The sequence below is a fragment of the Chamaea fasciata genome, unplaced genomic scaffold, assembly GCF_029207755.1.
Source record: "Chamaea fasciata isolate MVZ Bird 193981 ecotype frontalis unplaced genomic scaffold, bChaFas1.0.hap1 SCAF_5, whole genome shotgun sequence".
Lineage (NCBI taxonomy): Eukaryota > Metazoa > Chordata > Aves > Passeriformes > Sylviidae > Chamaea > Chamaea fasciata.
The window spans coordinates 71620384-71647561 of NW_027094090.1; the positions used below are offsets into that span (position 1 = coordinate 71620384).

The 27178-nt window shown below is 40.4% G+C and overlaps 1 protein-coding gene across 2 annotated transcripts in view; it reads right to left on the reverse strand.

Moving 5' to 3' along the window:
- PDE3A (phosphodiesterase 3A) overlaps positions 1-27178 on the reverse strand; it is a 225572-nt gene that overhangs the window by 158991 nt on the left and 39403 nt on the right. Inside the window, exon 1 of one of the 2 annotated variants that reach the window (XM_066184422.1) lies at positions 5945-6445. The exons of the other annotated variant lie outside the window; for it this stretch is intronic. The gene's annotated coding sequence lies outside the window, so the exon portion shown is untranslated. Of the gene's footprint in view, positions 1-5944; positions 6446-27178 lie in introns of those variants that run through there. 2 annotated transcript variants of the gene reach the window in all.

The window sequence follows — 27178 nt, forward strand, 5'->3', positions numbered from 1 at the left end:
ACATTCAAATGCCCACACATTTTTTTTCCTTCTGATGTTCTTCATTATTGACACTATATGTGAATATAGTGGTGGGTGGGCATAGGTCATCCTCTGCTTCTGTATATTCTGTTTTCCCCAAGAGAGGCTTATGCAATATCCTGATGTTCAAACAATAACGGAGTCATGGAAAATGTGCTCTCGCATGAAAACTTTAGGAGGGGGATGGGATGAGATGGAGAGCTGTCCCATTCTACTCAAAAAATTTGAATTTAAACCAGCTGTACAATAAATAACTTCCTGCACTTTGCCACAAAGACACTGCAAGGATATTCTCTAAAAGCAAATATTTTTTGGGTCAAGTGTGTATATCCACTACAATGATAACACTTTGAGTACTTCCTGCAAGCTCAGCAACAGCCACGTGGGATTCTGCACAGCTTCATCACTTTCCAGAGTTGTTCTACTTCAGAAGCAGGACCTGGCTTTCTGTCTCTCACCATAACATTTCAGCCTGCTCAAGTAGCTCTCCTTAATGTTAAGAGAGAGGGCTTCCCTAGGAAAACCAGTCTGCAATCTCTTGTCCTTGTGCCAGTGGGAAAGCCCAAGCCTGACTCCATGACCACAGTCACAGTCATGACCACATCCCCAGTCCATACAGATGTTTCCATGTGAAATTCAGGATGAAGTCATCTCAGTCTTTTCCCTTCAGCTGTGAAATGGAGGGAACTGAATCGAGTCCCTTTCTCTTTCCTTCACCCATATATCTTTACACCTAACTTGTAGGAAATCAGCTTCTTTCACCTTTCTACATCCTGTGAAAAATTTGTCTCTGGCAGGCTCAAAGTCTTAGAGGTCAGGGCAAAACACATATCTATACAAGGAACAAAAAACTGGAAATTGTGTGACTGGAAGAAACTCAGCTAAAAACAAATACTTCATGGTCTGTCCCCATAAACTGAATGCTTTCAATTTCAACATGAACATGTCCATGACCAAAACTCACTAGCAAGACACCCTGATGTTCACAAATTATGCAGAATTGTTATCTATTTTCAGATAATTTAAATAGTTAAAGATAACTACTACACATTTCTGTTTTATTAGATAATGCAAAGCATGGTCTGGGTTCTTTATTTCTGCATGGAACCACTTAAAGTATGATGAGCTGTGACCTAAGACAAATCTTTAGTATTTCATATTTTCCCTGAGAAGTTTTGATGCTTTCTGAAAGGCAACAATGTGGAAATATCTGTTTTCATTTCAAAGTAAAGTTTTCAGTAACAACAGCCCAGGAAAAGCTTCAGAAATGTACTAGGGAAAAAAAAAAAAACCTCAACAAAACAAAACAAACCACAAACAAAACAAAAACTCACAAGAGAAGTAAAAGCAATGTTTGATATTTTCAGGTATATACACCCTAACATAAAGGTTTCTTTCTCTCTTTTTATAACTAGGGGAATGACATGGCTCATTCAGGCAGCTGTCACAATAACTTATATTTGGCTGAAAGAGTGGAGCTGTATTTCTTTGCTATAAAACTTTCTGTGTTTGTTTTGAAATTTCCCATACAATTTTTTTCCAGCTAAGGCAGCGGGCAAACATGCCTGATCAAACAACCACAGAAAATATACATTGTATATCTAACCTGAATCCATCTGTCAAGTCTTTGGGGCTTCAACAGCTTTAGCTACGACAAACTGACTTTTCCTCCTCAAAATCCTTTGTTTGCCATGGAAGGTAAACTTACACAGAGCATCAATGCCAAAGACAAGCCTTGCTGGCACAGAACAAACCTCTTCTAGCTCCTGTGGTGGCCGGAGGATGCTCTGCTAGAAGGTATCAGGCATGTATGACCTCTAATGACCCAAAATAGCTGTGCAAGGCTTGCACCTCAGAGGCCACATTCCCTCTGGACTTCTTACCTTGATCCACAAAAGCATGGCAAATTGTTGCTGATCCAGGCAGCTCAGCTGTTCAAGACATCACAGTGACGAAAAGCACCATTAAATTACTTTTCCATGCACAGTTTATAGGTGCTGGTAGTCCATGCTGTGCTGGAAAAAAATGGGGGGATTGTTCCTTATGAGCTTTTTGCAGACAGCTTGTGTGAGTGTTTAGACAAACACCATACAGGCTATGGCAAGAGAGCAAGGATGCTGAAATGAAAGCATCACTCCTTTCCTGCTGCCACATGCTCTCTGCCCATTGAACTTCACCATATGGTCAGCCCATATCTAAATTTGAGGGGGTTTTAAACCCATTGTGTGCTATTTTTATCTTATGGAATGTTACGGGGGTGGAAAATAAGATTCTCTTCCCCTTCTGTACTGATTATCATCTTACCTTCCTTTGAAATCCAGCATTTAGACTGGTTTCTTAGCAGATCACTAGACACCCTTCAAGGATCCTGCTACACAAGTCAGATGCTCTTTTATGTTAAGGGTATTTTATAAAGAGCTTCTATAAGTAGAAAGCAAAACCAGCAGCAGCTACAGAATTTGTCAGCACAAAGACTAAAATGATCTCCACAGTACAGGGCTTTAAGTAACCTCACAAATGTCAACCTCTGCCCTCCAAAGCCACCATCAATATTCTCTGCAACCTGCTACTCCATTGATATTCCAGCCTTCAGACTCCCTCAGCATTATCATAATAAAAATAGCTACTGGAGACTTTCCTGCTATTCATTAATAATCATAACCCACCAGTTGTTATGATTATTTGAAACAGCAAATTTACAGAAAGTCCTTCATTTGCTCTTAGCAATTATCTCAGCATCCCAGCCAGCCACTGCAGTCCCGAGGTCTGACTGCTTCAGCGCAATGAGATCCAGGATTCTTCAGGTATTTTCTTTCTGAAGAGATTCAGTGTGATGGCACTTACCTGCCAGGGGTTTAGTGTGATTATTCAGAATAAACCAGAGCTACCTCTAGGCAATCTCCAAGGCTTAGCCCAGCCCTTCCTGGTCTCCCCAGCACCTGAACCTCCCTGGCCACGGCTCCCTGCACACACACCTCTCCAGTGGTTTTCCCCTTTAGTCAGTTTTTCGCATCTGAGGGGCATTTTCTACCAGTGAAGCCATTAGAACATTAAAATTAACTTATCCTGATGGCAAAATGGGCCAGGTTTGCTGGCAAAGCATGAAGCTAAACAGACACAAAATAATCAGCACAAAAATGGTGCTTTTCATTCCTGTTTGATAAAATTTTCAAATCAACACATCAAATGCTCAGCATAGCAAATATCTGCAGACAACCAGGAGCAGTAACACACCTGGCATTTTGTGGAATTTTCCTTAGGGCACTCACACATAGGAAGAAATCACTTCACGACTGGGTATCACAAATCATACATCAAAAGTGCAAAATAAAACCACAGAAAGAAGTTCATCTGACAAGATGAGCATTCTCTCCACCTGTTCTTCTCTTTTCCCCCACGGAATCTCCACGTTTTTTCCTCATTTATGCTTACAAACTTCAGCTTTAAAAATGCTGTGAGCATAAGAATGTATTTTTTTGTCTCCCCCCTTGCTGAAACTGAAGCCTGTGGTGAAATGGAAAGAAGTGGTGATTATTAATTCCCCGCCCCACACACAGAAAGATCAATCATCACCTTTGGATGAGCACAGATGTTACAGAGAGAGAGAGAGAGAGAGAGAGGGAGTGTGTGCGTTCTGTGTGTATGAACACACACACATATATGGTAACAACTGGTTTTTCACTTTTCAAACTATTTGCTTTGAGACTGGAACATTCTGATCCTGGCAAAATGACGCAACTTATTAGTGGCAAGAAGTGACTCAGTGCCTTGCACTATTTTAGAAAGCCAGAAAAGAGGACTGCTAACTCTGCTACTTCCAATCCACACACACTTCCAAATTCAAACTTTATTATGGAAAAAAGGAGAAAAAAAAATAGAAGTACAATGGAAAAAAACTTCAAAATAACTCGTAAGAAAGTACAAAGAACACTACAGAGCTTTCAATTCGTTCTTCTTAAAATGACCAGGAATGAGAAAACACCTGATCAACTACTTATTCTAATTAGCTCTGCTTTTAAAAACAAATCACAAGACATCAGAAAGAAAAGTTTACAAGAAGTCTCCAGGTTTTCTCCATCCATAGCTCTTCCAGTAAGCCAGAAAAAAGACTGATTTAACCCAACTGAACATCCATGTTTTATCCAAAAGTCATTTCCCTGAGAGATTTCATGTGAGCACCAGTAAGAGTGAAGAGCTATCCTCAGAGGTGTCTCCTCCAGGAAGCAGTAGTTTCTGAAAACTGGCAGAGCAGGCACTGCATCAGGGCAAAAAGAACATCCCAAAGGCTACTCTAGATTTGTAAAATTAAAGGTGGGAAGTCTTCAGCTCACTTTACTGTTAGTCCCATTTCTCCATACCCACAGTTCTGTCTGGTTAAACAAACCTTCTGAGGAAGCATTTTATTTAATTCATGCATATATGAAAAATACAGATAAATTTATATATGAAGGCTCTTTGACACAGTGGTCACAGCACTATAGAGAGCTACAAGACCCAGCTTCCAGTTTGAGCAACAACATTTACATACACTGAAGTGTAACTTATTTCCCCTCTCAATTTGCTTATGACCAAAGTGGAACTCCTCAAACCTACCCATTTTGAAAATAAGGCTTGAAAAAATGTTAAAAAAGAATTTTTCTGGATCTAACACTCCAGCTGCACCAGCCAAGCCTTCTACTACATATCCCAGGCACCAAAAGGTGGTTTTGATAACACAGTTTTTGACTGGTTTGTGAAGTGAAACAGGCTACGTTAAATACAGGTAGCTTTTAGCTTAACAACTACACATAGATGACTGTAAAAGTTACTAAAGAAGAAATAAATTTCCATCCCTAAATTCTGAAAAATCGTGGAACAGGTTTAGCCCTAAAGTTATTAAAGAAATTTGAGTATTGTTTATTAAAGGAAGAAAGAAAGAAAAAAAAAATAAAAGAGGGAGGGCTTAACATTTGACATTTATTAGAGAATACAATGATGTCATACTGTATCTGTATCATACTGAGTCTCTGTGCCCTTATGCACACAATCAACACAGAGATGCAGGCATAACACCCAGAGAGAGTAGGAGACTCCTCTCCTACCTTTGCAGCAAGTATTGAAAATACCAGCTAAGCATTTCTCTGACAGCTACTTCCAAAATTGCCATTTTTAATGTGGATTTTAGAATCCAGAAGAGATGGTTTTTTGTTTTGAAACCAGAGTGGTCTACATAATCCTGTGATTTCATGTAGTGTAGTTTCTGAGTTCGCAACAGTGTCATTGTCATATGCAAGCTCTACTACAACAAAACTCCCTTTAATCACGTTTGGTAACTGTTTATGAAGAAAGAGAAACCAAAGTATGCCTAGAGAGCAGGAAAAATTAGGAGTAAGATGATGAAAACACACATGGAAAAAAAACCAAACCAAACCTAAGGCTTGGAAAAAAACCAGAGAGGATTATTGTCTTACTTAAGTGATCCCCTGTATTGAAAAGAGATTGCAATCAGAAATCTGCCACTTACCCAACAAATTAGCCTGACTTTCAAAGGCATCCTTTAGCAGATGTGTGCCTTGGAGTAATCACTGCACCCATTACATGGAAAGCCATTTATTGCAGGAAGCAGGATTAGACTGAATCAAGGAAACAAAACCAACTCTCCCTCAAAAAAAACCTTAATTAAAAACAGGCAATGTATCTTTCAGGCAAAAGTATTTTCAACCTGAAGCATTGTCTGGTGTGAAATGTTGAGAATAACTGGAGGAGAGGAATTCAAGGATCTCTACACCTTTTTTTTTTTTCCAGTTTAAGCCTGAAGGTTTGTGAGTAAAAGGACACACTCCCTGGAAGAGACAAGTAGTGTGCTTTATGTCACCTTCAGTATCAGCCTCCAACTTTGTAAACACACAAATTCATTGAACAATGTAAAAACTTGGTTTCTCACCAGCCAGGGAGGATGACGGTTTTTTTCTCCAGACGTGCCATCAGCTTTGGCACATCACACCCTCTTCTGCCTCTCTTCTCCTCGGGGGAAGTCATGGGGTCAGAGCTGTCTGGGCCCTACAAATGGCCCTTCAGCTCCCTAAAACTGATCTGGGGACTAAGAAATAACAGACTAGGAATGCAAAAGCACTCATTGATACTGGCAGAGAGGAAAAACCAAACCAAAACTACCAGGGACACACTTTTGATTGTAGCATCTCATGCCCCAACACACCATCATTGGCCTAATGGTTAAATGAAATTTATGGGAAATGCCTCTCCCCCCAGTTCCAAATTGCAGCACTGATTCACCTGCAGAACCCTGACCAGGTCATTTAACCCCTCCCTTTGTTTTAACCAGCTCTAATGGGAGCATGAAGATCCTCATCACCTGAGGTTTGAAGAAGTTTCTTTCAACCAAGATGCTTTGAAGCATAAGTAAGCAACAGAAACAGCACATAGCACAAACATACAGTAATGAATCAGCTACTATAAAACAAAATACTTTGATTTTTTTCTTAAAGAAAAGATAAAATTTGAAGGTCAGATTTCTAAGGCGCAAAAAAAGTGAACTCAGATTTTACCATATCTGATTATATTTGGGATGCTCTGAAAAGGAAGTTCACTAAATAGCAAGTTTACATACAAAGAAAAACATTGTTCCGTACAAAGAAAAACATTGTTCCAAAAATGTAAAGTTTTACAAAAAAAAATGTACATTTATAACAGGGTTCAAATCTTTCAAATTCTTAAAAGTTTTAAGCGTAGTTTCTCTAATATATGGGCATTTTTGGCCATTCCTACTTCTTCTTTGTGATCATTTGCTTAAGCATTCATCAAAGGCAGGTACTGAACATGGGAACCCCTCTCCTGCATGTCAAATATGCCCTAAAAATCCTAAATAGGTTAACACAGACAAACAAATACATAGGAGAATGCAATATGAGCTTTTGGACATTTGACACAGTTTGGAAACGATCACCTCTTTTTTCAGCTGGTTTCTGTTCTTTCCATTTAGCCGGTGAATGTCCTGCCTTCCCAGCTTTTAGCTTCTCTGGTTAAAGAATGAATCCCAGGCATTCTCTGCTCCTACACACCCCCTTTCATTTAGCAATACATTTGAATGGAAGGATGAGCACCACTGGATGAACAAACATCTTCTGTAAGCCACAGTGTAATTTCGGTGCTTCTACAAACGGTAAAGAACAGAGCCATGATTTCAGCAGTTACTGTAGGATAGTTTTTTCCTGATTTTCAAAATAAAATGAAATGCATCCATAATCAATATGCTTCATTCTTTGCATGGCTGCCGTTTTCTTGTGATTTACAGTGCTGGTCATTCAACCATCAGCCACAGACATTCCCAGAACATGCAGCATCTGAAATAACATATGGAACAGCTCTGCTTACCTCAAACTCCATTAAATCTATTGTGCTAAACAAGACTGGAAGCAAAGGAGAGACTGGAAAAATGCAGGCAGAAGCACTTAAATTTATTGCCAATTCAGAGATTAATGAACTCCAAAATTCACCTAATCTGGAGTGTACCCCTGTAATAAACTCCACCCTGCACATACAATGCCATGTGCTCACCCCAAAGCTTTGCTCCAGAACACTTTGCTTATTTATCAACAAATATCAATATCAATATCAATTTTATCTTTAAAGTATATATACATTGCAATCTGACCTCTTCCCAGGAGTGAATTTTATGCATCATTATGATTATACATTTTTAAGAATTCAGTTTCTCAGTCCCAGTTGAGAGTTTTCATAGTCTCCTGTGTATTCCTGCCCTGGCCTCTGCAAACAAGAGTCTAAACCATCATGTGGTGCTCTTAAAACTGTGACACTGCAACCTGTTCCTAACTTCTCTCCTAACAGTGAAGCAGCAATAGGTCTGGACATGAGCACACTTAATTTTTTACCACCAAAACCCATGTTAGGGAAAAAAAAAAACAAACTGGGTGGTTTTTTGTTGGGGTTTTTTTTGTTTGTTGGTTGGTTGGGGTTTTTTTGTCTGTTTGTTTGTTTTTGGGGGGGTGTTGGGTTTTTTTGTGGGGGTTTTTTTGTTGTTGTTTGTTTGGGGTTTTTTTGGGTTTTGTTTGTTTTTGGGGTTTTTTTTTTTGTTTGTGGTGGGGGGTTTTTTTGGTGTTTTTTGATTTTTTTTTTTGTTTGTTTGTTTCTGTTCAGTCCCTTAATGGCTCTCATTAATTGCCAGGGCCCACCTTTCAATTGAGCAGCTCTGGTGTTTAACAACACACACAATTAGCTGGCCCTGTTACTGTTTATCTGGGAGGCAGGCACGGAAATTTCCAAAGAGCGTGGTGTCTGCCGTGCCCATTAGAAGGAAGAGTGAGGACATTAGTCTTTGTGACATGTGGTATTCAGATGCATCCCACTGACACAGAACATAAATGGCCTCGGGGCGCCGATGGCGAACACGTAACTTCTGAAGCCATCACGGCCCTGCTGCCCACCAATTTATCATTGTCTCACAAAAGCCATGTGTGCTCACTCACTCCTGTTAGCCGTCATTTCAAAGGGGCTGGCATGTCACTACAGAAGGGACAGTCAATAAAGCTGTCGGTGCACTCCAAAGCTGTTTCTGTGCTGAGCCCTGCGTTGGGTGGGAATCGGCAGCAGAAATCCTGCCCGCCTGCCTCTCTCTGTCCCCACACTCCAGTGCACATCTGGGAGCAAACATCGCAAAGGAACTTCATTGGAGGCAATGAAAAATGAGGGCCAAATGAAATTCTTACCCTCTCGTTTTGCCTCCATGCTTTGCAAATCCTCCCAAGCTCCTTGTAATAATGTAAATGAAAATAGATGCAAATGCAGGCAGAAGAACCAGTAAATAATTGACTGTCTGATTGCCATTGTCTGCTCCTATGCAGAGCTCATTTGGTAATTATGAGGAACTGCAAACAAGCTATATAGCTCTATGAATGCATTTAAAATCAACACATTTTTGGGAGGGTGGGTGGGGGGAGAAGTACATTGCATCACATTTTCTGCACCATTGTTCCTTTTAACTCTTACTTTGAGAGTAATAACTCTACCACTTCACTTATTTTCAGTTTAATAGAGACATTCAAGTCAGAAATGAACATTTTTGCTGCTGCACTTTAGAAAGGTGAAAATCTTGCAGTCAGATTCTGGCATGGCTTGTATTTCTTGTTTACCTTAATCTATAACTTAACAAGTCCAATTTCCTTTCAGCTATGTACAAATGCTAGTGTGATTGACATGGGAAAATGACACATGTCCAGCTGCAAAACTGCTTAAAAGATGAATTAAGCATGCCCCTAAACCAAAACAATCTCTCTTACCAAGACAAGGTGTGCCTGTATTTCCGGACCCCTTCGAAAGGCACCAGACCTGTGCAAAGCGATTGAAGAAGGGTTCCCAAGATCTACTTTCTGAATACAGCTGGGTATTTTTAATACTAGTTTGTAAGGACAAAACAGAACTAGGTTAATACCAATATAGAATGGAATAACAGGATTTTTTTTTAATCCCCTTAGGCCAATAAAGAGCTGTCACTAGGATAAAAAAAAAAAATAAATAAAATAAAAAACCAAAAAAAACCACAGAAAAAAAAGGAGAAACATTCCAGTTGAAACATCTTCCCTCCCATGCTCAGTGCTTATGCAAGATGTAGTATATTAATAATTAGAAAAGAAAAGAGTTGTTAGGATTCCTGCCTGTTTCCTTCCAGCTACCCCAAGCCCCAATTTCCCATAGGCAGGTAAAAATTCATAAATTATTCCAAAACCAGTCCACCAAGCCATTTTGTTAGAGAGGCTGAAGGGTCAAGAATGCTGCTTTAAGTGTCAAAGAGCAAATCCGGGAATAAAAGATAATGCTAGTTACTTCTGCAACAGTATTTTGACATTAGGTAAAAAGAATGCAGTGGAATGGAATGGAATGGAATGGAATGGAATGGAATGGAATGGAATGGAATGGAATGGAATGGAATGGAATGGAATGGAATGGAATGGAACCCTAAGTTCTTGGCCACGAGTTTATCCAAGAAGGAAAAGCAAACAAACAAACAAAATCTGGAAGTTAAATACCAAATATTGAAAGTAATTTAAAAAATAGCTGAAGTTCACATAAAAACAGAGAAAAAGAAAAGTTATTTTGGAAACATACATAAACAGATTTTGACTTAGAAAACAGGGCATCTTAGCATTCGAATTTTCCCTTCTTAACTCAAACTGAACCTGAAGAGCTGCTAAGTATTAAAATGTCTGATATAGGGAAAAAAAACCAAGCTGCATAAGATACAAGTATTAATTTGTGCTGGGTAGTGCAACTGCTTGAATATCCAAACTGAGGATATCAGAGCCAGAACTAGGAACAATTGCTTTTGCTGCAAAGTTGTAAAGACTGTCCCAAATTCCCACCGCAGTTAGCACTGGCAAGCACAGCTGCACCCTCGGCGATGAAAACATGTCCCAGGTAAGTGGGAGGATGCAGTGACAGCTTCTACAACATTTTTCTTTCCAGCTGTTGTCCTCTCCACCAGAGGATGGCATCCTAAAAGCAGCTGATGTCCAGGAGTTTTCAGCGGTGTTGTCTGATTGCCATATCACAAAGCAGTACCTGACCACATCCTGATTATTCAGCAGTCTAATCAATACAGATTTCAGTGACGTTCAAAGTCTGAAGAGGACTCTTCCTTTTCCTTGGAAGTTACAGGAACAATTTGCCCGTACTTCGTATTTGTGGGTATCATTCTGTCAGAGGAGGAGGAAGTGAGAGGGAGGAGAGAAGGTAAGGAACGTTTCTCTTTGGTAGAACACTGGAATTTATTTAAAACCCCATAAAATTAGCACAGATTTTGTAATACATTTTAATTGTCTTTATATTTGTTTAAAGCAAGTCTGAACTGCAAGCATGGGAATATTTCTTTTACAAATCTGACCTCACCTTGTCCAGTAAGTGACTCAGGGGACCAGATTACAGTATTACAGTCTAGAGGTAATTCAAGCATCTTCACAACCAGTGGACAAATCCTGGTTTGCTCAAGGCCTTATTAATGCATCAGAAAACACTCTGGAGTAGCATTTCAAATTACTTAGAAGACAAGGTCTTATCTTTGAAAAACAGGTAAGTTATCAACTCAGAAAGGTGGTTTTTTTTTTAATAAAAGAGATGTCACTCAAGACAAGTGGCAGACCCTAACAGCAGCCCATTATTTGCACAGCCCTAGAGTAGCAGAGAGATGAAGTTTAAAGCTGCACGTGGTCATCACACCGACACAGGGACAACCTTTTTTTCTCCATGGAGAAATGGAAAGCACATGTGTCCTTCCAGAACCCCTCATTCAGTCACACTCTGCAGTGCCAAGTACAAAAAAAGACAACCACAAATAGTTTGTTTGCTGACGAATCGGCACCAAAGCCTTGGAAAATTCTACAATTAGCGGCAAGGAATTCTGTGCTAAATAATATGTCTGTGGTGGAAATGAATCCAGTTCAAGGGTGATTAGAAGCAGCAAGTAATAAAGAAAGAGAGTCAGCATCAGACTCTGTCGAAAGTCTTTAACACCCAATTATCATAACTATAAACAGCAGGAAAAAAAGAAATTAAGATTTATTGAAATCAGGCTAGCACTGCATGCATCCCATCTAGGTTTTTTTTATTTCTATGAAACCCCCTACCATATCAATCAGCTTTAAGAATGCCTAATAAATTTTAATATTCCTCCTGAAGTTCATACTGAAGCATTTTACAGCAGGAATTATTAGTTTATTACTAATAGATCAATATTAATATTGATTTGACATAACAAAGTTAGTGAGCATTCATTGCCTTACTAATTTGAAGACAGCAGAATGATGGGAAACAAATATTACAAAACATCATTAACAAATATTGAGTATACACCAGATTTTGAAGCTCTGCCTTCTCTTCATGAAGGAAGTCAGTCCTAAAAAGGCAGAACTCCAACCTTAACTTCACTTGCCATTATGGCTACAACTGGATCAAATGGAAAGGAACATTCCTTTATCACCCTAAATGACACAATAGCATAAAATTACATTAGAAGACAAGACCTGTGAAAATAGGCATGTAATTTATTATACATTAAGCCAAGCCAACACCTAATGAAATGAGGAACTGCAGCTTTCAGAGTATCAGCCTGAGGAAATTGCATTTACAGAGAAGGGTTCCCACAGGTAAAAACTTATAATGCTTTAGGACTGAAGAATAACTACAAGCGTGGGCAGGTCATTTGTGGGCTGCCCAATACCATCCACGTGACTGAAAAGCTCCCGAGTACTTTTGTGGATCTTGCTCAAAAGGTACCATTATAAAGCACTTGCACTTTCCCAGCTTCCAGCCATAAAACCAAGACATAAATCCAGTTTCCAGCAAAGAAGTCAACAAGCCTGTTTATTACCAATAAAATTGCTAGTAGTAAACATATAAACATATTTCTAAACTATTTCCTTATTTTAAGTCAAGTGCTGTAAACTAGTTAGCTTGATGGTAATTATTCAATCCTAAAATCTGCTTCTGCCTTGGCTGAAAAAAAAAAAAGAAGAAGAAAACAAAGAAATCTTAAATCCCAGTCTTGCAATAGATGTGGCTTTATTTTCCATGACTGCACGTGGGGTTTACTGGTGCAAGTACCACCAGAAGAAAATACTCAAGTCTGTGCTTGACTCACGGCCAACTGTAGTACAGGCAGGACTAGTAGCATCAATTTAAAGTGGCCCAACACTTTCCATAACACAGCTCATTTTAAGTTGCATGTGCAAGGTTTGATTCTTCATTTTGTGCCTGAGATTATGGATACGGCTTGGATGCTCGCTGTGCAGATGACAGAGAAACACATTGTTCTACCCCTGTGGAAAATCAAATCTGCTTTAAGTCTTATTTCAAATCATTAATTTCACAGTTTGGAGGGGATACAGTACTGCAGATGTCATTCTCTGTCCCTCTCACAAGCTCCCCCAAAGTGGCCAAGTTGTAAGATAATAAAAGTAGAGCCTTCGGTGCCCTAAGCCCTGCAACTCCTCCTGTCTCAGGAAGCTGCCAGGGCTGGAGGACACAACAACCAGCAGGAAGGACTTCTCTAGCTCACCTGGCAGAAGTCTGCATTCACTGTTTAGGTACCTTTATGCCTAAATGAAGCTATAGTCTCATTTTATTTCCACACCAAACCAGCTATGTTTATCTTTAATAAACACTTATGAAATTCAGTTTAGACAACAACAAGGGAACAAATACACAAACTTGGGATGGCCACATAAATAACTTTAAAGTTAGCGCAGAAAGCAAGTTGTGATTCAAGACATCAGGACATCCAAACTCTCCTCTGCTTGCTGCAATAACCTCAGACAAGTAATGCTGCTCATCCTCTTAATATTTCTATTCCCTACAGTTTCCTCTGATGGAAGGAGGATAATGAATCAGATCTCGCCATTTAGGTAGACATCAAAATGTACATGAAGTCACCAGGTGAAAATTATTCCCATTTAAAAGGGGGCTGACTCTAAACACATTTGATAGCATACAGACCCCAGCTTGCTCAGTGCCAGAATCCCTTTTGAGCAACAGAAATTTTACAGCCCCACATCTTCTCCCTTATTATTTCTTCTGACATTCGCACAACTCTATTTCCCTTTTGTGCTGAGGAAGAGGCACCTGTGCTTCTCCAGTCATTTATAATATTCAGATTCTGCTTTTGAACTTTGCTTTGCCCCAGTTTTCTTGTCATCGCTGCCTAGTTATCAGCACGGGGAAGCGAGCAAGTAGCTTTCTCTCTTCCCTCAGGCAATACCATTGCTGCGCTTTGATTTGCGTCACAGGGACAAAAAAAGTAGAACAGCTGCAGCCCTTAATTGCAGAAACCACGTATGCCAGGCCAAGCTGCAGTTTCACTGTTGCTCTTTCAGCTAGAAAACAATTATTAAAGGCCCAGTCTTTTGCTTCCCCAAAAACATGTTTCCCAGCTTGTACGCTAGAACAGTACACAACTTTCAGGCAGTGAAATATGGTAAAAAAATTAAAAGCATCAATAAATAAATATTTAAAATAAATTGCCTTTATTTTAAGAAGAATAAAGGCAATTTTCGGAAATAGACTCCCATACCAGGTACATCACCTGAGTGCTTCCCTTAAGTCTGTTAAGGGAGCAAATCCATCACTGCTTGTCCCTGTTCTCCAGACCCCTCCTTGGAGAGGATGGATGGGCACAGGCACTTTATTCCACTTGCTAGGGTGGGTTACTGTAGTGGGAAGGGTCAGGAGTCTGGGTTTTTTTAGGTGCAAGGTAGCATTATGTAAATAAATATGAGCTCTAAGAGTCACATCTGGCATTTGCAGTGAGGGGAAGACCAGCAGATCTGGCAGTACATCCCAGGTTCCTGGGGTTGTCTTTCCCCAGATTTTTGCCCTAACTCTTTCACACATACACACTCCTTTTTACACATCCATAGGTGCACTCCCACCATGAAACAAAAAGTGACTTTCATTAACTGAGCATGGAACTGAGGAGCTTGACTTGCTGGGAATTCCCAAAAAGTCACCACGATCCAGCCCTAGCCTGGAAAACAATGACTATGGCCAGACCAGTACTGATCTGGACTAGAAAATACACACACAAGTTTATTACTTTCCACTTCAGCATATAATACCTTTTTCCCCACAGAAACACTTTCCTGCAGGTATATAATCGCTCTGGTTCTGAATGGCTGTTTTGAGGTTTTCATGAAGATGATCATCTCTTTCCACACTGTTCAAGTTACCAGATGGTCCCAGAAAGTATTTTAAGATATAGCTTGTTTACCCTGTAGAGCATTAAGACAATTTTATACTGAGAAGGATCATCATCATTATCTGATGATGATGATCTTTTGCTTCTCAAGAAAAGAGCAGTTCTGTAATGGATAATATGCTTATACATTAATCTTTCAGAAAAAGGAGTAAGGATATCAGGGTGGATGGTGCAAATATGAAATGTAGAAAGAGCATAACACAATAAGAAAGAGAGAACTATCAATTAGAATCCTAAACAATGTAATGGTTAATTGCACTAGGAAGAAAGCTTCCAGTGCCTCGAGGCCTTAGCAAATCACTACACATATTCAGATGCAGAATGCTTTCAGACTGTGCACTCAAAACTTAACACCTGCAATAGCCATGTGCTGGTGATGCAACAGCTGGATAAATCTACTCCATCCAACCTCCACCAGCTGACTCAATAACAGCAAAGAGCATGAGAAATTTTTCATTATACTGTATTCATATGCATGTTACTGATGCTTACGCAGCCCTGCTTTCATGAGGAAGGAAAGCCAAAAATAAAAACGTCCCAACTTAAAAGAGTGTCCTGTTCTGGTGGTATTTACACTGCTGCAGAAGTGTAAGATTTGGATTACTAACGTGCACTGCTCACCACCAAATTCCCAGGAAAACGCAAGCTGTAAAAGGTTGTGCTTGCTTTAACTTCTTGACCAAAAGGTAAAAATTTTCTAGACAACTTTGCAGTTTTGTTTAAAAACTATTTTGGTCCTGATTAAATTTGTCATTTTACAAAAACCACACTTACTACCTTGAAAAAAACCAATCACCTTGAAGCACTGTTTCATCCATTCGAAGAACAAAAAAAACCACCCCTAAGTCACTAAGATTTTGATGGGCTGGAAATTCCATAATTATTTTCTCTACATTACTTGCTTGTACTGGGTAAATATGGTGAAGGTTCTGGTCTTTACTGTCATGTTCTCAGCACATCTAATCCCTCCTTTCAGGAGAGCTCAATTCTGCCATGAGTACAGGGCGCTCATTCAGGAATACAGTTTTTTCCCTATTCAAGGGCATTGCTTGATCATACCAAATATCTCTGGCTTAAAGCATAGACCTGTCCAGCTATGTGAGTACTCATTTTGGTGCCTCACAATCTAGCTGTTTGCTCTAGGCAGTTACTATGGCTTCTGCTCATGAACATGCTTTGTTCCTCAATCTCCTTACAGAAAATAGGAAGCAACAGCCTGACAGCAAAAGGGAAAGGAAGACAGCAGAAACCTCTGCATCAGAACTATCCTCACACATTTGCTTCCAGGTCTAGATGTACTTTTGGGTTCACAGTTGCTTATTCCAATCAAGTTTTGTCATGGGAAATTTTGACAGACATGGAGAATAACAATGTTTTCCACCTACAGTGAAATGTTCTGAAAGGCAAGATGCCTGGTGGTTAATTTTCTCCTTTTGGTAAATATGCATATAGCCTGTCCTGGTTTTGACTCGAATGATATTTGAAGTATTTTTAGAGGCAACCACTGGCTAGACCAGACATTCTCCCTTTCCTGAAACAGTAGCTCTATTTTATGGTCTCTGAAGCATCCTCGCTTTCCCTGTCCCAACTGCAACTCAGTTCTGCTGATCTACTCCATCAGAGCTCTTCCCCACACCTTCAGGAATGCTCCCAATTCTACACAGCCCACCTCAGCCTTTGACTACCAGAGCTATATCTTCAGTGAGCAGTATCACCCAGACAACACAGCTTCTGGTCTCCTCTGGAAGGAAGTGAAAACAACATGATGGCATCTCTACTCATCCCAGGTTCCTTGACAAAGGGATGGTCCCAGAAAAAATGACTTGTTCTCCAGCACAGCCAGCAAGAAGAGATGTGTAACAGGAGAAATTCATTCCTCCAAGGGCAATGAAAATCTCACACCTAGGATGGACCTGACTCTGGAGAGTGCTGGCTGAATTCCGTGCCTGTCTTTCAGATGAGTACCTAATGTACCTTGATTTCATTCAAGTTCAACGAAAGCATCACAGAGGAACAAAGTGTGCACGCTGGAAAAGCACCAAATGGTGACATGTTTGTACTGCTGTTTGGCTAGAACAATACAGCATTTATCAAAAGTTAAACATTTACTCAAAACAGTGCTTCTGAATGCTTTCTGTCACCGTGTAAATTGCTGTAATACAGCACGAAGTTCCATACAGAGGAGCACACACAATGGAAGAGGTAAAACAATTCTGCTGACTTGACCCACCCCTTTTTGCTCTGTTTTCTTTTCTTCTGAGCATGGGAAGAGTGGGATAAGACTATTCTTTGCTTGTCTTAAAGATAATAAATTACAACAGCATCTTTTACTGTTTGATTTCACCCTCATTTAATAGTTAAGGAGAAAAAGAAAATAAAGATGGTAGTACAACAGAGAAAGTAATTGACTTAGGATTTGTTATCCTTGTAGCCTCGATCCAGTGTCAGCTTTTGTATCTAGATGCCCAAACAGAAGGAAGAGTTGGGGGAAAAAAAATCACACAGTCCCAACAATTGTATTAGTAAAGTGTCAACCAAATCATCCTGCTTCTGGATGGCAAGGAGTTTGCCCTAGGGCAGCAGACTCTGAGTTAGGCACCAGAATTTTAAGATCCTAGAATACAGAAACTCTTCTACTGTCATTTCTCAGTTTAGAAGGGCAGCAGCCTGTCCCAAGAGGGGCCATAAAGCAGCCCTGCCACACAAAACTTGACTGGCTTTATTTTCTAGCACGTAAACTCTAAGACTGGTATTGCTTTAGCACTGTCAGTTACGTGATGCTGATTTTCAGGAGTGCTCCTGCAAGAACTCAAGGAATTTACTCTTTGCTTGAGCCAATTCTTGAGACACATATGCTCCCAGCCTCCAGAGGCGAGGGATTGGCCTGAAATCTCTGAAAAAGGGGCTGTACATGTGTATTCCTTCTAACCACCATTGCTGCAATGTTTATGTATTTATGTACAAAACAAATACACAATGACAAGTCATCTAAGACTTCTCCAGTGAGAAAAATGATATCCTCCACCTCCCAAAGGGTACAAACTGGCAGATGGACAACTGCAACTGAGACGAGCATGAAGCTGAAGAGCTTTTCCAAATGGACTGGCTGTCCTGCCCTGCTGTCAGTGGTGTGTTTCTTCCTTTGTGCTGTCATCTGATGCAGACTCGAAGGAATTGGTCCATCCACAGAACTCAAGCAGCACAGAAATGCATTTAACAGGCGCCATGGAGGCACTGAAATAATTACCTAACCTGCAAGGTCACAGTGTGCTGTACTAAATCTTCCATGTATTGTAAACAGGCAGTTTCTGCAGGACAGAAGCACAGACAACATTGTTTTGCTCACCTATTACAGCAGCCTCACCTCCAGAATAGTTACAAAAACAGGATATGAGATTAGAGAGGAAAATAATCTAAATTTCATCCTCAGGCCACGGGCTCTCCATCCCTCCAGCTTCTCCCAGCAAGCACAGTGGTTTTCACTCACACAGGGCTGGTGTTTCTGCCATCATCTGCCCACCATACTGGTGGGGAGGTGGGAAAAAGGAGTGAACAAAGCAGGGCTTGTCTCTCTCCACCAGGGAAAGAGAAGCCTGAACTGGCACCCAGCAGGCAGTCTCTACATCAACAACTAGCCAGGAGTCTGTGAAGGCTAAAACCAGCAAGAGGTCTTCTTTCTAAGAAATAATTTAAACAGAGTTGAGGCTATATCAAGAGCTGGAAAAGGGCCTATTGAAAGAGTTGAGGGGAAACGGGAAAGACCCCATCAACTACATAAAACTGTGTGATAAAACTAAGGCAGCACAAAAATCCAGCTGACATCCAGCAGGAACCAAAGATTCATTCACACCCCTTTCTGTAGAGTTCCTTGACTTACAGCTACTTCAAGAAGCCTCTCTTAATTCCAAGTAATGAGTGGCTGATGGCATTGCCAGGGAGGCTTTGTCACAGTTACGTATTTTCCTGTTACAGCAGGCGGGAAGAAAAGACAGCTACTGGGGAGAAACCATAATTAAAACCCAAACATATTTGTATGAAATGAGTTAATACAGACAGCAACTCCATAAGAGGAGGATGAAGAATTCCAACATGATCAAAATCCTATCCAGAAATGGAAATTCTTTACTGGGAACTTGGGAGAGGTACTCAGACAATTGTTATCTCCCATTCAGTTTGAGGCTGAAAACACCAATTCCAGTCAGTTGCTTAACACTAGAAGTTGATACAGCAGTCATAATAGGTGTCTCCGGCATTAGTGTAAAATATAAGTCTTTGAACAAACTAAAAGGAAATTTCCAAAACCAGGCATTATGTCACAGAAAAACAAAAATACCACAGGGCACTCCATCACTCCCTCAGCTTGGAGTCTATCTTATTTTCCAGTGAGTAGGGGGCTGTAAAACAGTAAAAACCCTAGAATTGGATCCCAAATTGGATCCCAAAGAACAAAGCATTTCTGAATAGCTGCTAACAATCTGGAGATAAGCCCTAGTTGGATGTTTAGTAACAGCTGCTGGCATAAAAATCACATGTAACACAGACCAACCAGAATTGATCTTACCATCTCAAGGGGATTCACAGTCTACTGAAACACACAGCTTCTTCATCACTTATCAAAGATAGAAAAAGAAGGTGTGACTGCACACTGGAAAGACCTAATTGTTTAAGAAAAAAAAAAAGGCAAATAAGAAGTATTAAAAGAAGCAATAAAATGGAGAACTGTAGCGAATCTTGTAATTTTCAGATCAAAATAAATTAACGTGGTCTGAAAATTAAAAACATCCCAGATTAAAACTCAGTCAGCCACACTATTAGTGCATTCCTCCCAGACCGAGTGGTCTGAGGAATTTATAAATTTGGCATCGTATAAAGTGTGCTATTCCTGGCAGGTCTTCGAAATAGGGGAAGTGAAAAGGCCAGGAACACAGGCGGAGCAGCAGGGCCAGCCTCAAGAGCACAACTATGGGCTATTTGCTGGCATTTCCAAATATTTCAAGTCCCAAATCCAGAGCACCAAAGAGGGTTAAGAAGTTGTGCTAATCCAGCCTTCCCTTTGGATTAATCTCTACAGCTCTGATACACGCTGGGATTTGTAGGAAATCTACAGCAAGTTTAGTCATGTAATATTTATGGGTAGCAACATACACACCTTTTTCATTCTTTTAATTGAAAAGTGCGAAAGTCATAAGCTGAGAAATCCCTTTGAAAAGGTTTAATATGGACCAACTCTGAACTACAAAACACTACAACTTTTCATTTTCCGCCCTAAGGAAACACTTATTAAAAAAAACCCAAAAAACAAACAGAACCCCCCCCCCCCCACCAATCAAAACAACAAACCAAATAGAAAATTATTTTCCCACAAGGAAAAGCAGCTTTATGCACGAGATTATCTTTCACCAACTATGCAGATAGTCTGCCTCAAGGGAATGAAAAGACTTGCGAGGCATCTGTCATATAGCAGCAGCAAAAAGGTAGATGGCAAAGAAAAACATGAAAGAAACAAAACCATACAAACTACAAAACCTCCCAGACTACCAGGAAGGTTTGGATAGAAGGACTCTTGCAAATGACAATATCTGCCCACAGCAATGACATCTAAATTGGAAAGGTAAAGCTTTTCTTGGTTGGGGCTGATTTTTTAATATTTGGAGTATTCATTGCAAGCATGCTGTGTCTTCAAATTTTAGGAAGAACACTGACATATAAACAAAAGAAAGGAACTCACTTCCAGTACACAAAAGAAGTCCTCTACTGAATTTCCAAGCGAAGGCAAACCGAAGACTACAAAGTTACTTGTATCTGTTCAAACATCTATGTGTCAGAGCGTATTAAATGTACCCACTCCCATCACACAACTCCAGCTCAGTTCACTGCCACAGATCCAATCTCCATCAACCCAAGAGTTTGTGTCAGCCTTCATGAGTTACTCCAGACATTGTTCTGTGCCTCTGTGACAGAAAGTAGCTCTACCTGTCACTCGTTTAGGACTGAAAAAGTGAGAGCCTGATGCACAGCAGTCCCTCACTCCAGCAAAAGAGGCAAAAATGCTACAGTGTGCTCAGGAGCAGCTTTGTCCTGCTTTTCTACAATTAACCAAATTGTTGCCCAAGATATGTGGGCCTAAACACTTACTCCTTACTGAAAAGTGTGTTGTGCCTATGACAATTGTTCCTATTCCAAAATACGTTCAAGAGAGATGAGCCACGTTATGGAAGTGCCTTGTGACAGTCCTTGGCTTGGGGTGGGACGGTGAGCAGTGGTGAGTTATGGACTGAAGGGAAATTGGTCTTAAAGAGTGTGCTCATCAAAACGTATTTTGGAACCAGCTCCCCAGCTGCCCCTGACACAGACCAAAAACCCAGAGAGAAACATAAAAAACCGTCTGCCTCAGAAGATAAACAAGGGAACCTGAACCACTGCAGCAAGAAAATATTCTCCAGCTTCCTTCTGCACCCCAGCCACGTTAGCTCTGCAGAGCCTTTGGCACACCTGGCACCCTGTCCCACCCCACTCCCTCCATTCCCTGAAGATCGTGAGAACATCTCTGATTTGCAGGAGGTAGAACATAGGTAAAAAGAAAAGATCCTTTAGGTTTAGCAGCTAAGGAACTTCTGGAATTCTCTGTTTCTAAAAGAAAGGAAAGGCAAAGGCAACAGGATGAATCAGAGGTGCAACACAGATGTAAAAGCAGAGCCACTAAGAAGGAAGGAAGGAAACAATAACCAAAGAATGAAATTCTTCAAAATTCACACATCCTAATACTGCCCACTTCCTTTGCACTCCCTCAGCTGAATTTCTGTCCATGTAAATAAACATGTGCAATGGGAATTCAGCTCAGGACCCTGCTCCCATTACTGTAGCTCGCATTTAATTGAAATGTGCAATCCCATGGAAGTCCAAACTTTAACCCATTTGGGTAGAGTGACTATTATTACAAACTTCATATTTTTCCTAAAGCTCCAGCTGCTGGAACTGGAAGACTCTGTGAGAATCCAAAGATCTCAGTTGCAGGATTCTTGTTTTGTTTATTTTAAAAGATAACTCAAGTTCTCATGCTTGTGGAGAAATGAAAATAAATAAAAAGAAAAAGCTTAAAACTATGACTTGCAGGTTTACTGAAGGCTCAGAAACCAGAAGAGGAGAGAAAAAAAAAGTACTTTCCATCTTTTAAAAAAAGCTTATGATTCTCTTAGTTTCCTAACTGCTAACTAAGTGCTAACTCCTTTGGGTTTTCATTCTGCAGCACTTTCTCTCCAATGAATTTTTTTTTCAGAATATAATTATTCCTCAATAAAGTGATATATTAGAGGGCCCATTCTTTCTGTAGCTTTACTGAAGGTGAGCATATTTGCTGAGTCCAAAGTCATTTCTCTTCCATGCATATAAGAAGATGTAAAATTATTTCAAGGGTTAGTTTAGACCACAGTGCAGGAGATGAGAGGGAAGAGACAGATCTGCTACAAGACTTTTTAGATAAAATATAAAAAGGTAACAAAACATTTATGTAGTCTCAAAACAAAGGAACAAGGCCACAGTCTGTCATCAGGTTTGTACCTATCACCTAATCAATGCCAACAATAAATGAAAGCCTGGACAAGCAGAGAATATACTTGACTCTTCATGAGCATTTTTCTGGGACTTCACTAGAATGCCCTGTCTGCAATACCAACACCATTATTGCCAAGGGAGAAAGAAAACACCCAACACGTTGTCTTAAAAATTGCTCCATTACTTTTTCATGGTGATTTCAAACTATTTTCAGGCTATGTTTTAAGTCTCATCACCTGGTTCACGTGGTTTATTTGGTTTTGAAAACACCCTGTGGAAGAAGAGGAGCAGCTTTGTGATGCAAATGTGTTTTATTTGGTAGCACCAGATGACCACACCTGCACCACACCAGACCACCTGTATCCCCCCTCCACACCACCTCTATCCCCTCCACTAGAATAATAAAGTAGTTATCAGAACTCATTTTCTTCACAGATGTTATGAAAGAAGTTGAGGTACGCTTTGTCCAGCTCTAATGTTTCTTATGGTTTTTTTATATTTTCGTGGAGAAAAAGAAAATATTTCTCTCTAAGCAGTTTCCAGCTTCAAGGACTCTCAAGCTACAGAACTGAAGCCTAATAAGCAACACAGGATCATTGGTGATGAGAGACAGAATGAAGTGCAAGCAAGAGACCACACATGGCTGTGTATGTATGGTTCTATTAAGCTATGCCTAAGCACAGCTTGGCCAAATTGAGTTTTCAGTTCAACACCCATTACTGAAACACAGATTATGTGCAGTTAATTAAAAAATACCTTCTAATAATTCTCATTGAGTAAAGCAAACTACAGCTATATAACAGTGATGGAGACATTCACCAAAATTCACTCAGACCACTGTGCTGGCTAAAGAGGTTAAGCATTGGAGAAGAGGGCAGAGAGGTGCACTGCCATCTCACTGTTATGCTGCAACCCCAGAAGCCTGGCTGGCTGAAGAGGAGCTATTCAGTTCACAGAGCTGCTTGAAAAAAAATTCCATCCATTTTCAAAGCTGTTGCGAGGTTTCCTCTCCCTCCTCTGCAGTATCAAATGCTACTGATCACAGGTGGAAAAGACATATAAAATGAAATGGAGTCCTGTCTCCTACCAGTACAAACCCACTAATAAGAAGTTATTAAAAATATCCCATTCATTTCACCCACAAGAACACTTCCCTAAAAAAATTATTGTCAACATAGACCTTAGCCTCAATGGTAAAGCCAGGATCAAACTCAGCCATTTCTACATAGATTGCAATACCACAGCACAATGCAAGCAGCACCTACTCTTGATGCATCCTCAATTTTTTTAACATGTCTATGGAGTTAACAACCAATTTCTTTCATCTTCAGGGCAATAACTGCTCACGCCAAAGGAAGAAAGCAAGGAATTGTTTCATTTGGCTTTCTCTTGTATCAGTACATTTACCAAACAGCTCTTACGTAGAACTTGTCATGGTGATTCATTTTATTGCATCCAAGGCTGTTGTACTGCCCCAGTAGGTATTCCAGCTACAAATGAGTCATAAAACCCCTGAATGTGGTGTTTCGTAGAAAAGGCTGAATTCTCCATCAAAGGAGTTTCAAGGAAAAAAAATTAAAAGACCAAAAAGAAAGCACCATTACTTGGGGGCGAGGGGGCTGGAAAAAGAATACATGAATAAATAATGTGGAAGTAAACAAAGTCCTTGCCGTGTTGAGCACAGCTGTTCTACAGCATTTATAAAGTCTCTGGTTACAAAGCCAGGGCCATTTCCCCAAGGAAAGAAAGGCCCTGCACTGCACAATATGGGAACATGAACACATAGGGAATATGCATTTAATTGTTAGTGCTGAGGAAAAAGATTTTGAAAAAAATCACCAATCTACAACAATTCTAAACAAACAAACAACCTGATGCTGCCAGAGAACTTGCACAGAGATGATTACACCGGAGTCAAAATTCTTACAAAGTCAACATTCAGCCTACTGTGTTAGACCTAAACAAAACCAATTTTGCCTCTTTGAAGCAGTTATGTGGATAAGAGAACAGCCTATTATAAAGTGCAGACACTGAGTAAATCATTGCCCTTGCTCAGTTCTGAAAGGGAGAACAAGCTGTTCCTCTTTGCTCTGGGCTCCTCACCCGTGTTCAGCACGTGCACTGACTCCGTGTGTGTGGAACCTATGCCCGTTCCTGCACGGAGATGGGAAGGCAAGAAGTTAAGTAACAATTACTCTGGCATTAAAAGATGTCCAGCAAAGCCAGTCAGCCCAAAGCCAGTCTGTTGGAAATGGACGAGGTACAGCACACTGATGGAGCAGAGCCATAGCACGTCCATAGGGTTGTTTAAACTGCATTCAGTCAGAGAGCCCATGGAGCTCAGAGCAGGCAGTGCAGCTCCCTGCTTTCTCAGGGCTACAATAAATTACCACAACAGCAGCAAACTAAGTGGGAAGTCATGTTTTCCAACAAGCATGACAGCATGAGACACCTGCACTCATTGTCCCTCTCTGGAGGTGGGCACATATGAACAGGCAGCTAAAGGCACAATCTTAAAGAGTGAGGGATAGGGCTCTAAACTTGCTGCACTGCTGCACAGAGCTAGCTAGTTCAAATATCCAAAACAATATAGCCAAAGAGTCAGCCAGGGTTTGTTTTGCTCAGCTGGAAAAAAGCCTTATTGCATCTAGTAAGGAAGCCAGCCCAGTATACCCACGTCTCAGGGCATACAGACATTCTTTGGCACTATATAAATACCATAAACTACTATCTTGCTCCAGTGTTAGCTCCTTCAGATTCATTCACACGAGGCATCCCTTCTGTTGAAAGACCAGGATTTTTGTCCAACATTTCCAGCTGATCCCCGTGTGACAACTTCATTCTGAAAATCAAAAATCCCTGCTTTCCAGTTCAAGAAAGCAATTCCATTAGTCAGAGCAATCTCCTAGCAGTAAGAATGCACTGATTGAATTTTCACTCCACCCAATTCAAAGGTCAGAGAGTAGTTTTCCATCCTACAATGCTCTATACCATGCAGACCAGGAAACCGAACCAAGTCTTCCACACCTGAAGCCAGTCCCTTAACAGCCTACCATGCATCTGCACACTCACGTGCACACACCCTCTCTGAGTTTCTTCAGAACACTCTTTCATTTTCCCCTGGAAAAAACTAGCAAACTGATGAGTCTTGCAAAATACTTTGGCTCCAAAAACAAAAACAAAAACAAACAAAAACAAAAAACCAAACAAAAAAAAAAAAACACACAAAAAAAAAACCAAAAACAAAAACAAACAAAAAACCACCCCACATTTCAACAAAATCCCAAGCCCAATTTTTCTGAGCAATGCTAGTATTGACATCAATTGTCAAGATAACAAAACCAAAGTGAGCTGGCAGAGTAAAACTAATAATACAAGACCATGAACTAATTAGGATGGAAAACAGACTTCTGTGGCATTAAGCTTGTATTGCTCAGTGCTTGTGAGGTTTCAGGTGGTGTTACACAGATCTGGAATCCTCAGTCTTATACTGGCATGCATCTAGAGCAAGTATTATACACTCACCAAAGCTGCTCTAGTATTTTCAGGAATTCAAAGATGAGCTAATAAACATTAGATTTTAATTTTAACATGGCCTATTTTTTATTTTTTAAATCATCAGAAAAAGTAGTATTCAGTTTAGAAAGCCATTTTACTTTCACTGACTGCAGTGGTGGAAAAAGGAAAGAGAAAGAGAAAAAAAGACTCAGAAGCCACATTCCTACTCCTTTGCCTTCTTGAATGACTCCATTATGAGGCTGAAAAGGAGATTTAATTAAATCAGTTCCACTTACCAACCAAACCTTACCTGTTTCTTTGCCAGAGACACCATTCCTTCTTGTTCCCAAAGGGGCGTTGAGAGGAGGAAGAGAAGAGCAGCAAAACTGGATTTTAAGAGCGGGAAAGCAGAGGGGGCTTTTAACTTCTAACCCAATGAAAAAAAGACAGTGGAAAAAAACCCCAAAGACAGATATGAAGCATTCATTAGTGCCAAGGCACCACTGCTACAACTCTTCTCCTGAAGATCCAGGATACCACATGCCAAAGTCTCAGATACTAAAAATAAGTAAATATTCTAAAAGGGCTTCTGCTGAATTGTACTTTCACAGCAGAAGCTGGACAAGGTCCAAGAAGAACGATGAAACTGAGGCTTTCTGTATAGTGCAGCCATTAAAATATGCAGTGAGTTAAAAGACTGCAAGGAAACCCTGTACTGTGGTAGCCCCTGCTAAACCTCATAACCATCTCTTTCTCCTCAGCTGTTGTATGAGGGGAGAAAAAATTATTACCCTCTGAAAATTAAGAATCAACTTCTTTAAACAGATGAGTCAGCAGATGTAAACTTCAGCAAAGCTAATTCCCCAAGCTGCTGACATCACCACACACATACAGAGACCACCTAGGAATTACTGCAGGCATGCTACTGTTCTGAAAAACATGGAATGAAAAGCAGAACAACCTCTGTGATGGTAGGTGTTGTTTTTCTGTGATTACCCAAGGTAACAGAGCTGCTGATTACCTCAAATAGTCTGAGTGCTGTGCATTTTGCTCTTCAAAAGCTTTCATGTATCATCACCTCACACCCAGTTGTTTTTGACAACAGAGTTGGCATCTCTCTGGTTCCCTGCTTAGACAAAACAAGTCCCAGCACTGTCAGGGGCTCTGGAGCAGCTGCTGAGAGCAAAGGGGGACCCATTTCTGCACAGGTCATCTCTGCCCAGCCACGCTGTCAGCAGCAGCCTTCACCCACAGCTTTGAGGGGGCTCAGGTAGCACCAGGGCTGGGCAGCTGGGGACCCTGAACTGTCAAATTCCATCAGCCGCAACCTGGATTTTTTCCCCCAACTGA